The sequence below is a fragment of the Passer montanus genome, unplaced genomic scaffold, assembly GCF_014805655.1.
Source record: "Passer montanus isolate IOZ18808 unplaced genomic scaffold, ASM1480565v1 scaffold208, whole genome shotgun sequence".
Taxonomy (NCBI): Eukaryota; Metazoa; Chordata; class Aves; order Passeriformes; family Passeridae; genus Passer; species Passer montanus.
This window is the reverse complement of record NW_024366681.1, coordinates 27,886-42,567: the sequence shown is the minus strand read 5'-3', so window position 1 is coordinate 42,567 and position 14,682 is coordinate 27,886. Positions and strand designations below refer to the sequence as shown.

Here is a 14,682-nt window from a genome sequence, read left to right as displayed (position 1 = left end):
TTCTTATTAAGATAGAAACTAGCAGCACATGAGTCAGAGTCCTGGCGTCAGCTTATAGGTTTTTTTTAGTGGAATTTCCCCTGGTGTTGCTTTTGCATTTAAAGACTTTAGGAGTTTGCTTTGGATTGGGATCACTCTTTGATTATTTTAAGATCTCACAGAATTTTGTTCAGAAATGTGTTTGACAAAGGCCATGTTCTAGGATGAATAAATGTAGTCTGTCCAGCTTTGGTTAGATGATTTACCTTGATGCTTTTGTAGTTTGTTACTCATTCTAGGTGGATTGGGGTCCTAAGGAAAGAATACTAAGCACTCTTCTCACCTACCTCACAGAGGTCTTTTAAAAAGAAGCCGGGGCAGTTGAAACCTCCTGAACTCACAGTGACTGTCACGTGCTGGTAGCTGGTCCTCTGCTAACAGGAGATTGTGTATTTGGGGTTAAATATGAATAAACTGAATGGGAGGTTTTTGTTTTTTGTGTTTGAGAGACCTTGGGTGATATAGTAGTGTTAAAAAAAATTAAAGAATTGGCAGTTCTGCCATGGGCTACCATTTTTGAGGAGCAGTAAGTGGTTTCTAGTAATTGAATTGCTTTCTTAACAAATGTCTCTTTAAGAAGCTGATGACTAAAGCAAGTTGAGTGAGTCAAAGAACATAAACTGTGCAATGCCTGTAAAAATGATTTTTTTTTTTGAGGACTGTGTTACATATTGGCACTTAATATAGAAGGACCTTTGAGACACCTTGGAGGATAATTTTTTATTGCTGTCTTTGTGGAAGTATTTGCTTCTAGATTTAGACAGGTCAGTGGTGAAGAGGAAGTCTTAGCATAGGTCATGATGCAAGCAAGCTTATAGATTATAAACTATACAAGCTTATGCTGATTGGAATGCTTGGAAATGATGGTGTTATAGGTAACAACCAGATAAGGCCAAATCATTAATTTGAGAAAGCCAGATTAAAATTCAAAGAAGACAGATTTTATTTCATGAATCGAAATGCAATCTTTGCCAGCCACAATCAAAGGGACAGTGCCGAGCCTGGGACTCGACACTGGGTGAACACAGATCTGACCTCCTCTCATCGTATCTACCAATTTCACAAAGTTGGTTCAGTGAGCCCTGGTTATATACAGTTTTTCTTGCCCAGTTCGAAGTTTCCTTTGTTTCTTTCTTTTTCCCAAATATTCATGTGGTCTTCATCCCCTGTCAGGTGTTGGAAGAAGCCTATCTTCGAGTACACAGAACTGCATCCCAGGAAAGATTCAAATATTCATGCAGTCCTCTGTCCTCCTTCAGGTGTTGGAGGAATTCCGTCTCCTGCCCCAAGACAAAGCTGTCTTGGGGAATACAATACATAGTCTGGGAAAAGATACATGTCAAGTCCGAGTTATGGGAACTGGGTATTCACATTCCAGGGCTGTCCTCGGTTGTCTATGGTTGTTATTGACCGATGATGGCTTGGGTGTTCACTCAGAGTTTCTGCCAGAGCTAGTTCCTTCACTTGCAAATTAGGACTCCTATTCAGTGACCACCTGGGCTTTACAATCCAGTGAGGTAATGGATTTCCCAACCCCTGTGTAAGATTTCTGAAACCTTGGTGCTTTTTATAACATACATTCTACAAACATGATTTAATATATATTTATACAAGCACAAATTTAATATATATTTATCACAGTGTCATGAGCTGGACAACTATGAGTCTAAATTCCAGTCAACTGATTCTGCTAGAAATTTTCACTTAGATGACCTTGTAGGATCACCTTGCTTACCTGAGACTGAGCTCACTGGAACACTGAATCTCAATTCAGGCAGCCTGATGTTTGGAGGATGCTTTACATAAACCAAGTCTCTCTCCTTTTCACAAAGCACATTCAGTCACAGAGAGACAGTTAAACACAACATTCCTTCAAGAGGCAGAGTAATAGAAAGCTAATAATTTTTCTGCAAACTGTTACTATGACAAGACATATCATTTAGTCTGAAGACATCTGTCTGTACTCACAGCACTTGCAAGCAGTAAGAGGAAAAAGGGCATCTCTGTGTTGTGGTACAGGAATTATACAATTAATAGATTGTGTATATGTGCATGTTTTGCATGGAAAAGATTAATTTGTCATGGTTGGGTGAATAGAATACAGTAGTTCGCTTATGAAATTGCAGAATTTTTTTTGTCTTAACTTTAAAAGAATTTTATCACTTATTCTAAGAAAAATACTTCATCCTTTATTTGCTTGCAAAATGGTATTTCTTTGTTAAAAGTTTCTGCACTGTTCTATCAGCAGTAAATTTTGGTTTCCAGAGTTCAAGCTGCTATCATATATAAACACAGTACCCTTGTGACTATTTGGAGGACTTGGAGACAGGCTGGAGTCTCCAGTTCACATGGTGAACTGTGGTGTGTTAGGTTGTTCAAGGTGGTGAAAGAATAACTGGAAAGCAAAAAGGTGGACAATTAATTGCAGGTAGGGGAAGGTGACAGTTGCAGTCAGTGTAATAACAGGCTGTGAATTGAACTTAAGCTGAACTGAACGTTAGTTTTGTTATAGGCAAAAATAAAAATTGACCCAATCATATTAAAAATAAAAACAAAGAAAATTTATTTGTGACCATATTGCAGCCTCGACAGCCACCAAAAAAATTACAGCACATGAAATAAATGGGCAGGAGATCTTTCTCCTTTTTAATGCCTTTATTACGAAGAATCAGCTCAGGTGGGGAGAAATCGACGGATCGTGCCCACACTGCCATTGCTCCCAGGAGTGGCACGGAGGAGGAGGGTGATGTAGCTTTGTCCGCTGGTCTGCAGGCAGAGCTGGGGATTCCGTCCTCACGGGAGATTAGCAGATTCCGCCTTTTTGGTTCAACACCCCGGATCGTCTCTTTAATCAACATCTTTTGAGGTTAGGGTGAGAAGCAAAAAGGATCCAAGCAGGTACTGGACTACATTCCCATCTTTAGACGTCACTTAGGTCACTTAGTTCTATGTTGGCTCGTAATTCTTAGGGGTTTTCCTGGAAAACTGCAAAATTCGGGGCGCAATGCATTTCTCATCTGCATACTAGCTTTGATGCCACTCCCATTCTCCTGGTACCTGCAGGGTCTGTTCCGGTGTCCCTCCCTGGTAAGCATCAGGGTGACAATGGTTAATCACCAACCATTAACAGGTAATTGAAGAAGAACTCTTAACAATGAAACTAACTTAACAGCAACTGGTCTGACTTGTTTTTAACTCTGCAACCTAAAAAAAATAACTTTTTATTCATAACAGCGCAGACCCCGCGATACAGGCTGGGTGGACAGAGATTTGGCCTCTATGGCACCAAACCCCGCTTCGTCCACACTGCTTTGCAGGGACAGTTCTTATACTCTTTTTCTTGCCATGGCTGAGTCCCTTTGTCTCTTTTCAAAGTTTATCATATTCATGTTGGTTCTTTTCTTTACTCGAAGCTGCACAAAACGCCAGCCGACTGGGAAGGGATTAATGTTCCTTCTCCGATTCCGGAATCCTGTATTGCACCTATGGCAGGTGCTGATGGCCCTGGTTATCTGGCATATGTATCTTCATGGGCCATCATTACTGGGTGTCCTCGGGTACATGCCACCTTGAATGACCATCTCCTGTGCAGCAGAGTTTCCTTTGTATGTTAATGCCGCGTTCCCCCCTTGTCAGCCAGCTGTGGACTCCTCATCCTAGGATTACACCCTGGTCCCCTCCTTTAATACCATAGTTAATACATGTATCTATATTTCACAGGCACGAATTTCTATCATATCCCTAACAGTCTGAACAGCTGTCTAGCATTTTGTTTTCCTTTACTCATTTCCCCCTGTGCCACCAGCCTTCCTTCTCCCTGTAAAAAAATTCAGACCAAGTGGGATCTGATACAGGTCTGAAATAAATGTTGCCTTCATCTCTGCTAATAACATTGGAAAGCTTTTACAGATGCTTTGGTAAACATTTTTATTTCTCACTTAATTGCTTTTTTGATGTACAGAGGAGAAATGGATATACTTAGAGCATACCTATATGGCTGTGTAGGGGTTAGGTGCTATTTAAAAATTGTTTTAGTGAGGGGAAAAAAGTTTCTAATTCTAATGAAGTATTTTTGGAATTTGCCCTGTCAATTAGTAATATTTCACTAGTTGAAGCAACCCTTTATTTAAAACAGGCTCACAACAATTCATCTGGAGAATTGGCTTGTGGGCAAACAGGGTACGTTCATTCATCAGTGATTCAACATATTTTATATGCTGATGTTTCTGAAGTAATGCTTTTAACTTGGAAGAATGTAATCACATCTGTGCATTCCTTGCGGTTTCTCTACTGCTGAGGACTGCAGGTTATAAAAAATTACTGCCTTACAATCTTGTGTGTAGTGGAAATTAAACAAAACAAGCTTATAGTCATTAGGCTCTCTTTGGCTGTTAGTATCAGGTTTGTTTGGCAACATTAAGGCATTATAAATTTTTGCTGAAAGAACACTATGAAGAGGCAGGTCTCTCTTTTCCCCTTTCTCTTCTGTATGCTCTTTCTTGGGACAACAGTGTGTATTCTGACTGTAGTTTGCTCGATGTTCTCATATGTGTTTGTAGGAAAGTGAGTTATTGTTTGGAAATTCTGCTTTTTCTGTAAGGGAAAGGACAGGACAGAGCCTATGTTGATATACAGTGACAGCTGAAAAATGTTACACATTTTCCTGCCCTAAACTGCATTATACAAAGAAAGTCACGTAATTCTAAAAGGTGAACATACAAATCTTGAGTAGCTCACTGTACACTTGCAGGTGATGTTTTCCCTGTACTGCAGAATCACTACTTGTTCTTAGTTGCTTAGTTTTGCCAAATGGCTTGCTGCTTGTTAAGAAGTCTACTTTGCCAAATAAAAATTTTTGAAAGAGTAAAACCTCTAACCATCTGGCTTTTTAGGTGAAATCTGTGGAATGATGAAGACCTGCTAATACTTTTGGCTGGACTGAAACATGGTAGCTTTTTTGGGAAAGATTGCCTCTTCTTCATTAATAGATGATTGCAGATACACCTCAGGTTTTAACAAAACAGTATTTGTGCTTTCCCTTCACAGCATTTATAAAAATACCAGCCTGCAGACCTGCCTTGTCAACAGACCTGCAAAAGAACATGTCCAGGCAATAAAGATGCTTTAGAAGTTGTAGTTGATTTCAACAGCAGTATTGATACACCACATGATATACTCTGTAATAATGAAAATGATACCGGAATGATTGGATGTCAAAATTAACTAAACCTTTTAAATAAGCATTCAGTGGCTTCACATGTTTTTTGTTATTTATTTCCACGAAATTTCAGATTTTGGCAAGTGTATCATGGGACTATTGCTTTTGTAAATTGCTGTGATCTAGAAAATTACTTTATTTGAAGAATCTATTCTAGCAGTGCTTCCTGGTTTTTTCCTGTGGGGCAGAAGGAGTAGTAACTGCTCTGATAATGAAACCCTCTAGAAATTTCTTTTTCTAGCAAGAAAAAGAATCTAACCTATGATAAAGTAGAAATTATGAAGGCTTTAAAGGAAACTTTTTTCCTGAGAAAATAGTAAAAAAGCAGAGTACTTTTCCAGTGTGCTAATATGAAAGTACCCTTGGTACTACAGATGTGAGTGGAAACCAAAGATCCCCGATGAAGTGATACTGATGAGATTGGAGAGTATTTGATAAGAATAAGGGTTTGTGGAGCTTTGTTGTTGGTAGAAGGAAGAAGTTGGTGTTTCAAGTGGATTCTCTGGGCCTTTGAAAAGGATCATGAAAATCAAGTTTGGCATGTGTCTTGCTGCTCAAGTTTGGCTTTACTTGCTGTGGTAAGAGATCCTGATTTTAGTGCCAGAGAAATAACCAGGATAGCTATTTAGAAATTTAAAGTACATGGTTTTTTGAGCCAAAAAAAGAGAGCAGCATAGTTGAGTGAAGCAGCAGTTGCATTTCATGTAATTTTCTTGATGTAATAGTTTAACTGTTTGTCATGGTTTGACCCTGGCACAATGCCAGGGCCCCCATGAAGGGTATATTTCCAAAAGGGTTGCTGTGAGATGTGACCCGGGAACAGAATAAAGCAGGCTCCCATTCGGGGATGGAGGGAAAAACACAACACTTTATTTATTACAAATCTAAAAAGGAACACATTGTGTTCTCAGAGGCGTATCCAGATCCTTAGTGGCCACATCACATGCCAGTTTTGAATTTGGCCACTGATTGGCCCGACTTAGACTTTTCCAGAAACACATTTCCGGGCCAAACCACGACACTGTTTGTCCTTGGGTGAGTGTCCAAGTTAATCAGCTACAGAGCAGCCACTGTATAATAACTCTATAAATGTTTCTTGTGTTTGATTTCCATTTCCACAAGAGCTTTAGGTCTTGTACCTGAATGTGATCCTTGTACTTATGCCATTTTACATTATTCTGGTTCATTCATGTGGTAGAGGAGAGGAATTAAAGTTCCAAGCCTCGGGCCAGTAGCAACAAATCTTTTTTTGGCTGGATGAGAACGTAGAGTGGTCCCAGTTGGTTGCAGCCTGCACTTGTCAGTGACCTGAATTGATAAAGTTTGTCAAGACGGCTGTTTTCTTGTACTCTTGCTAGAGGTAAACATTTAAATGGGAATAGCTAACTGAAAAGGTAGAGACCATTTGGACAGGCAGGCAAGGGTGTTATCCCATCTCCAGCCTGTGACTGAAGTGACTGTGAAAACAATTATTAATTGTTTTCAATTAATAATTAAAAGGTGGGATTAAGGTTAATTTATTTAAAATTCTTTTATGTATAAAAATCTGAGGTTCAGCACAAGTAGGTATAATTATGGTTACTAGCTTGCTATTGATGCACTGTTTTACCATAACATGGCACACTTTGCTGCTAAATATTTCTTACATTTGCTCTCTCAAATAGAAGGAAGGTTGAACCTGATATGGCAAGTGCTTTCCCCTTCTGTATGGCAAAGTGTAAATGCATTTTGTGCTCAGCATGTCTGCCAAAGCCTGAACAGCCTACTTTCCATAGTACTGATTCAGGTACCAGAGTGTAAAGGATGGTTAGAGCTGGAAGCAGTGTGCAGATTGGAAGAAGAGCCTTATTTTGCTGTTTGTCACAGTGAGCAATGTGTTTGTTATCATCAGGCAAACACTGATTCCTCCTTAGCATTTTTAAAATTGTTATGCATCATGAAAATGTTGTAATATAAATGGCAGTTTTAACCAGGAAGTTTTTACACTAGTGCTTGCTGGTTTTTGTTTGTTTGGGTTTTGGTTTTTTTTTTTTGGGTGTCATTCATGTTCTTTAGTAAAAAATACAAACCTACCCAGTACTTGCCCTATCTCAAAGTTTCCTCTGATTTGTTTAGATGGTGGGTGTGGGTTCTGTATATTATCTGTGGTTAGTAGCAATAAGGGAATATGATCAAGGCTTTGATCCAGTATACTGCTTTAACAAGAAACACTTGTGTTAGTGGTTGGTACCACCAATCTTGTATTATCAAAAATTTAAAAAAACCCAAAAAACAGAAGGTATGCAAAAACTATAGTTCCAAGTAGAGTGTTTTCTATCAACTTGTGCTTTCAAAGACCACACAGGAACACCAGGATAAATGCAAAATAAATGGCTAACCACAAGTTGTCTGCTCTCCAGTGAAAGTAATGAATTTGCATCCCGGAGCAGGACTATTGAGTAAATATTTCTGATTTTAGGAGTGGCACTTATCCTATAAAATTTTTTGTAGAAATCTGTGTAATACTAGTTAGATTTGCTTTCCTGAAAATGGTTGATTATAACTTGATGGAAAAAATTGTCAAAGAGCAGGAAAAAGTGAAACTAGATGTTGTGAAGGAAATTAAACTTTACCCAAAAGTGCACAATGGAGATTTAAATTTTCTGCATGAGGTTCTCTCCTGTTTCCTAAATTACTGAATAAAAAATTTTGTAAACAAAAAATGTTGAGTCCTCAGGTTTAATGAAATGCAAAAAATGTTTCAAGTTGTTATATGAAATATGTTGGTTTAGATTACTGTTTGGAATAGTCTAAAATAAAAATAAAAAGAGAAAATAGATAAGGACATAATTCCAGGCATACACACAGAGTGTTGTTTTCAATATGAGTTACTATCGTTAGTATCAGATAGTAATCTGTATGCGATTGGTTGTTTAACTAGAGCTGCTTACACACTGAAACAGGAGTGTTTGGAATACCATTGCTTCTGACCTAGAGGAATAAATTTAAGTACTTGCTTTGGTGTGGAGAGTGAAGATGTTGAGTCAAGATGTTTCGGGCACAGATGCTGGTCTGCACTCTGTTCTTTGCCTCCAGCCTTTCAAAGTGTAACAGCCAGGTAGACTTTATGCAGTCACTAATACTATCTTTGTCAGTAGGTCTTATGAGCCAGGATGATAGCCTGGGCATAAATTATGTAGGTAAAATAAGGATGTGTGTGGGGAGAGGAGGAAACTGAACTGAGATTGCAATTTTTTCATCCTGCTGAATACCTTTAATAAGATCTTCCTGCAGACTTGGAAAGCTTGTTAAGTTCTGCTTTTGAAGATGTAATGGTCTGACTGATGACCTCCCTGATAAATGCCCTTTCAGTGTGTATTCTTCCTTAGTACAGCAGCTGCTGAATGCACGTATATATGCAGTGTGCAGCTGTCAACTTCCTTACCTCTGTGTACTTCTATCCTGGATGGTGATTTTTTTTTTCTAGAGGATAGTGGGTAGAAAAGATATATCTGTAAGATATCACTTCTGTGTGGCATACATTTGTGGATGATTCAAGGTTCTATGGCTGTTGATGAAGTTATGTGGCTGTTGATTTGTTGCTGTCTTAACATATAGCCTTTAACTTATTCTTGTGAGTTGCCTTATAAAGTTGTACAGCTGTGGATCTTGTCAATATTCTAGAGATATAAGTTTAAAGGTTTCTGGTGATATGTAATGTGAGTTTGGGCAATGAATCAAGGTCAGCACAAGCGCATTCCAAAGTTAAATAAAAATTACACAAAAGATGATCGTACTGGGTTTACTATCTTCTGCCATGGGCCCTGCAAAAGATAGTAAACACGACATTATTTTAACTCATTCTTGTGAGTTTATCTTTGATTAGGCAATTAGGCATGGATCTAAACATTTTCATGGTAAGTACTCTGGGAATTCAGAGAATTAATCAAGTCTGTACTGTGAAAAAGCAAAACTGAATTAGAATTTAGATACATATACCTTCACTGTGATCTAGAAGTCTTAAGTACAAGGGTTTTTGATGATGAGCCTTAAGTTGATGTTCTAGATTGTAAAAAACAAAACTATATCAGAACTTAGAAACATATGTTCTTACTGTGATATGTTGCCTGAACATTCATATTACTGTTAGTCCTAAGTAATATATGCACATATGTTATAATGTCAATTTACTTGAATATATCTACAGAAACTGCAACTTTGTAATTAAAAGAAAAGGGGGAATTGTGGATGGGTAGAATGTAGGAAAATAGAGATAGTAATGAAGGTAATCTCATCCCTAATGAGTTACAGCTGTGCTAATTATCAAGAATTAGGAACAGGCCTTCCCTTAACAGGCCACAGCCGGGTCCAATGAGGAGGGGTATTGTAAAAGAGTAGTTTGGCTGGTAGAGATGTAAGATGGAGTTTGTTGGCTGTGCAGAAGAAGGAGTCTGTGCTGAGAGGAGCTGCCCATGAGAAATCACTAAGAAGGTATGAAACCTTTGCAATAAGATGGCAACACACATTACCTGCTTGAAGTGCTAAATTGTATGTGTATTAGTGTAGCACACTTACCTCAAACAGGATTGTTAGGGTAGGAGAGAAAACTCAAGCTTTGAGCCTAAATGAAATGGGTAAAAGTATCCACTGCATTAGTATCAGTAATATTTCTTCTACTTTTTAGTGACATCTTCATTCCTCTCAGCTTTTTCTTCTGAGCAATGTTCTGACACATAGCTGTTTCTGTCTGTCCTTTCTTTAGTGCAGGTATGACCCCTTCTTTTGCTTTCTCTTCTTTTTCTGCAGAATTTGGTAAATTTCCTGGTTATTCCTTGTTATATTGTTCCTAGTTGTTTCCTTGGGAGATTTCCTGTTTGGGATTTTTTGTGATTTTTGTTTTAAATTATTATTTTGTTTGTTTTTTTTAGTATCTGGTTCTTAGCACATCAGAAATCGCTGCAAGAGAACTCTTGGTAGTGCTTCGGTGTTTGGCCTTGTATCTGCATTATGTCATAAGGGGATTACTTCACACATTACTGCAGTCCTTTGTTGCTTCTGGAAACAGTCTCATTAGGGACTATCAAGACAGAGAGAGGAAACATGCATGTAAATTCATGCATGTAAAATGTGTGTACCTGCAAGAATTCATCTGCAGTGGGAAAAGATTTGATTGGAGATTCTGTGTGTGAGATGATTTAAAAAAAACAAACAACTGGTTACCTGGCAACATTTTGAGGTTAAATGCCTGATGTATTTGAATTGTAACTTTTCTTATGCTCTTCATTTTTTTCCCCGGTAAACAGAATAAACCAAGTATGTTCAGATATGGCCTTTCCCCCCCTGTTATGTAAATAGATGAATTCTAGTCTTCAGCTGTCTAGTTCTGAATATGAGGGAGTTCCAGTCATGATGTCATAAAAGCAGTGTTATAGTCTCAGAGAAGACAGAGTCAGTTCATTTAACGAAGAAAAATAGCCATTGACAAACACTGAAATTTCATGGAAAGCAAAGGATAGTCCTTTGCTGCTTTCAGACATTTCCTTTCTGTGGTATTTTCCCATACAGAACAAATGTTGGCTTGCCAATGAGATGAGGATAAAATAGACAAGCTTTTCCGTGTCTGGAATAATGATTGTCTTAATGGGCTGTCCATCTGTCTCCTAATTGCTATTCCACTTATACAGATGCCTGAGCAGTGGAGAAATGGAGGTGTTGAAACAAAAATGCAAAGAAGTGATAAAATAAAAAGATGTGAGATCTGCTGCTATTTTATGTGAGGAGTGAACCTCAGGCTCCCCTGTTTGTTCCTGTTGGGAGGAGTGGGAATGAACCACTGCTCTATACAGGTTACTGATTCCTAGCGATATTAGGATAAAAGAGAGCAGTGAGGATTTGGCTGGAGAAAGGCAAGAAGGTTGTGTTCCTACAGTAGGCGGGTCGCTCTGCCTCCATTCTGCTGGAAGAAATGTTAGACTACTAATGGGCATGCAGACAATCCTGGGTGCTGTTTTTCTTCAGCAGGTGTTACCTACCTCTGTGCAGATCTGAACCTATTATTTTCTGGGCTGAAATCTCAGCTAGATCATAGAGGAAGAACTTTTTGGAAAATTGCAAATATGAAGTTTGTATTTGTTGTTTAAAGTTGGAGGTGGTCAACTTCAAAGTTTAAAAAAGGAAAAGAAATTTATCTAATTACCAGTCTTCTTCAAACACTATTCTCTTATGTTATGTTTGCATCCTGTAGAAATAGTTTTTCAAAGAAAGCTGATAAGTGTTTTTTCTCGAGAATTTAAAATTTTGAGAAGAGCACCTGCAATTGATGAAGGACCTAGATGGTCTAGATAAAGGACCTCCTCTGAGGTGAACTGTCTACAAAGGACAAATGTGCATGAAAGAATAGTACATGAGACACAGATCTACTTTCAGAGTACAGTGAAGATGCTATTATATTTAGTCATGGCTTTCTTTGGACAGGTCACTCAGTAGAGTAGCTGAGGCTCTGGACCCACATTCCAGAACCCAATGCAAGACTAGATTTGTTCTGCTGCTTCTCTGTTGCATCTTGCGCTGCCTTGTGTCTGACTGGCTTTTAACTTGTTAGTTCAGAGCTGTAAGTAAGAAAGCTAAGTTGAAAAGCTTTGTGTGAGGGCCAATACAATTTTCCTTTCATCTACCAAGGTGTTTTCTTTTATTCTGACAGTAGGAATTAGAAGCAGGCATGTCTGGAAATCTAGATCTAGAGTACTAGGCTGTATGAATAGGCTGTGGAGCAAATTTATCCTTTTTAGGTTGTTAACTTGAGACTTTGAAGTATGTGTCAGATCCCAGCCTGTATAAAAGCATGTGTCGCAAGTCAGTGTAGTAGGGTTATGAAAATGGTCAGGGGGATGTAACAGTTGCTTTTTGGGAAGGGACTGAAAAGATGGGGACTCTTCACTTTGGTTTTCCAAAAACATAAAGATGTTGGGTAGGTTAACATACAGGACAAGTTATGTAGACCCATGATGCAAAAACTAGTAAGCATCAGACACAGTGGGAGTTTACTTTAAAGTGAACAAATAAAGATGTCACTATGATATTTTATGAAAAATCCTTTGCTACGATTTTTCCCTCCTGGGAAGCTGAGGAGCCTCAGGAGAGAAATGTAAACAATAACTATCTGCTGCTGTGGAATGCAACAGATGCACCTGTGATTGGGGCATGTTGGTTGTTTCTAATAGCCAATCACAGATGCAGCTGGCTCAGACTCTGAGAGTCAGAAGTCTTTGTTATTCATTCAATTCTTGTTCTTTCTAGCCTTCTGATGAATCCTTTTCTCTCTTTTAGTACATTTTAGCATTTAAATATAATATATACCCAAATATAATAAACCAGCCTTCTGAAACATCGAGTTGAGATTTGCATCTCTACACATGGGGCACCAGACACAACATAAAGATATTTTAAGCAAAGGAGAGTATAACTTTTTGGAATATTCTGCTGTAGAATATTGTGGGGCAGACAGTACCAATATGTTCAAAGCAAGAGTTTGACAGAGCTAGTGGGAAATGGGTTTATTAGCATAAATGGGGAGGATGGGTCTGTGATAGACCTTCTAGCATGCATGTACATGCAGGAGCATGAAGGGAGTGGGACACAGAAGGGATGGGCCTGGCTTGCTCTGTTTGAATAGTTTCTCTAGTTTCTCTTTGAAACAACAGTGAAGTACTTTTGTGAAGGAGGTGGATGTTGTGCTAATCCAGTAAGGCAGAGTTATGTTTTGAGCCATGTTTTTTGCAGTTGGCTGTTAATACACTGAATAAACATTGAATGTTGGTGCTTTTCACTTCTGACCTTTTTCTTTAAATCTGTATGGCTTGTAAGGTCATTTGGACCCTGCTTTTTAGGGGCTTTTTTGGTTGGATTTGTTTATTTATTTGTTTTTTTGAAAAGTGTGTAGGTTTGAAACCCTGGTACCTGGGAAGAATTTCTTATGAAAATAATGAAGACCTGGATTTTTTTTTAGTCTGAGAAACTACAAAGGCCTCTGCTGCTTGAAATTGTAACACCAAGTATTTTCAAAAATCTGGCATAAAAGTACCTTCTGTCATTTTTATGTTACTTTTTTGGCCCCTTATACTTCTATAGTAAGGCAGTTTTGTACTACCAAATTACATTACTTTTTTCTTTTTGACATGAACTTAACTGGTTTGGTGAGACATTTTTTTCCTCACTAACTTCTCCATGTGCTGTCACTTGAATCATAAGTCAGGAGCAGACTCCACTTGGAGACATATTGCTGGTTCAGGCTGTATGATCCTAAGTCATACCTCTCTACTCTAGCATGGTCTAATTGTTAATCTTTCTTTGAAACACCTTGAATGAATGAGGAGAAAATGGGGTATCTATAACAAACACTCCATTGTCTTTGAAATTCCTCTTAAGCTATTTAGTAATAGTGTTAGTACTATAACTTGCCATTTGTGTACATTTTAGGATGTGTGTGTAAAAATAAAACCATGTTGTTATACATACACACACATATATGTACAGCCAGAAATGCCTTATTTCAGCTAGTGTAAAAATACTTCAGTGTTCTAATTCTTTTGCCACTATCCCATATTCTTGTCATGTAGCATAGGTTCTACAATATTTATACATTCATTGGTGGCACTTGTGGATGTACTTAAATGTGCGTGATAGGTTTAGTTGATGTCGTTTGGTTAAAATACAGTGAATTTGAAGCAGTAATATGTTTTCCAAGAGATTCTCATATGAGAGCTTCAGGGAATCTCATATGCTATGCTCTTTGTTATTTCTGGGAAGTTCTTAATTGTATATTCATATTATCCTTGTGTGAGACTTTTGACGTAATCACTTTTTTTTGTCACCAAGAAGTTGTGGTCTGCCCTGTTCTAAAAGCCAGGTTTAGAGGGAAGATGGACAATATATTACTTGGTCTGTATGCACAGTAGGCATTCTTAAATATTTTTCTGGAAATGAAATCTGCAGCAAACGTGGAGTACCAGTTCAGGAGGAGGAAAGTTAAAAAATCCTCTTTTACTGCATGGAGAGTAGAGAAACTCAAAACTATTAACTCTACTTTGTTTCATTGTATTGTGTATTGTATTCTCTGGGAAGCTCTATCTCATCAGTATTTGCTTGAGGAATGCTGGTTATGGGAAAGTGTGGGTAACCGGAAGAGATTTTATTATTTGATTTTTCCCTGGGATCTTTAAGTAACTGGGCAGAAATCATGAAACTTCTGTGGTGCATTTCAAGTAAGAAGGGAGAGAGGAAGTAGAGAAGTAACAATGAGCAGACTTAACAGAAAGGACTGAGAGATGACATTCCTCTGTTTGGTGTGCTGTTTTCTTGTTAGTGATACAGTTTATTTATACAGCTTAGTTTTGCAAAGGTTTCCTTTTTTGAACTGGGGCTGAGACTTTTCACGAAGACTTCTTTTA

General features: G+C 38.1%; 1 long non-coding RNA gene across 5 annotated transcripts in view; it reads left to right on the top strand.

Annotated features, from left to right (window-relative positions):
- The window catches only part of LOC120501856, a 49,915-nt gene that overhangs the window by 11,578 nt on the left and 23,655 nt on the right, over positions 1-14,682 (top strand). The gene's annotated exons all lie outside the window — the stretch shown is intronic.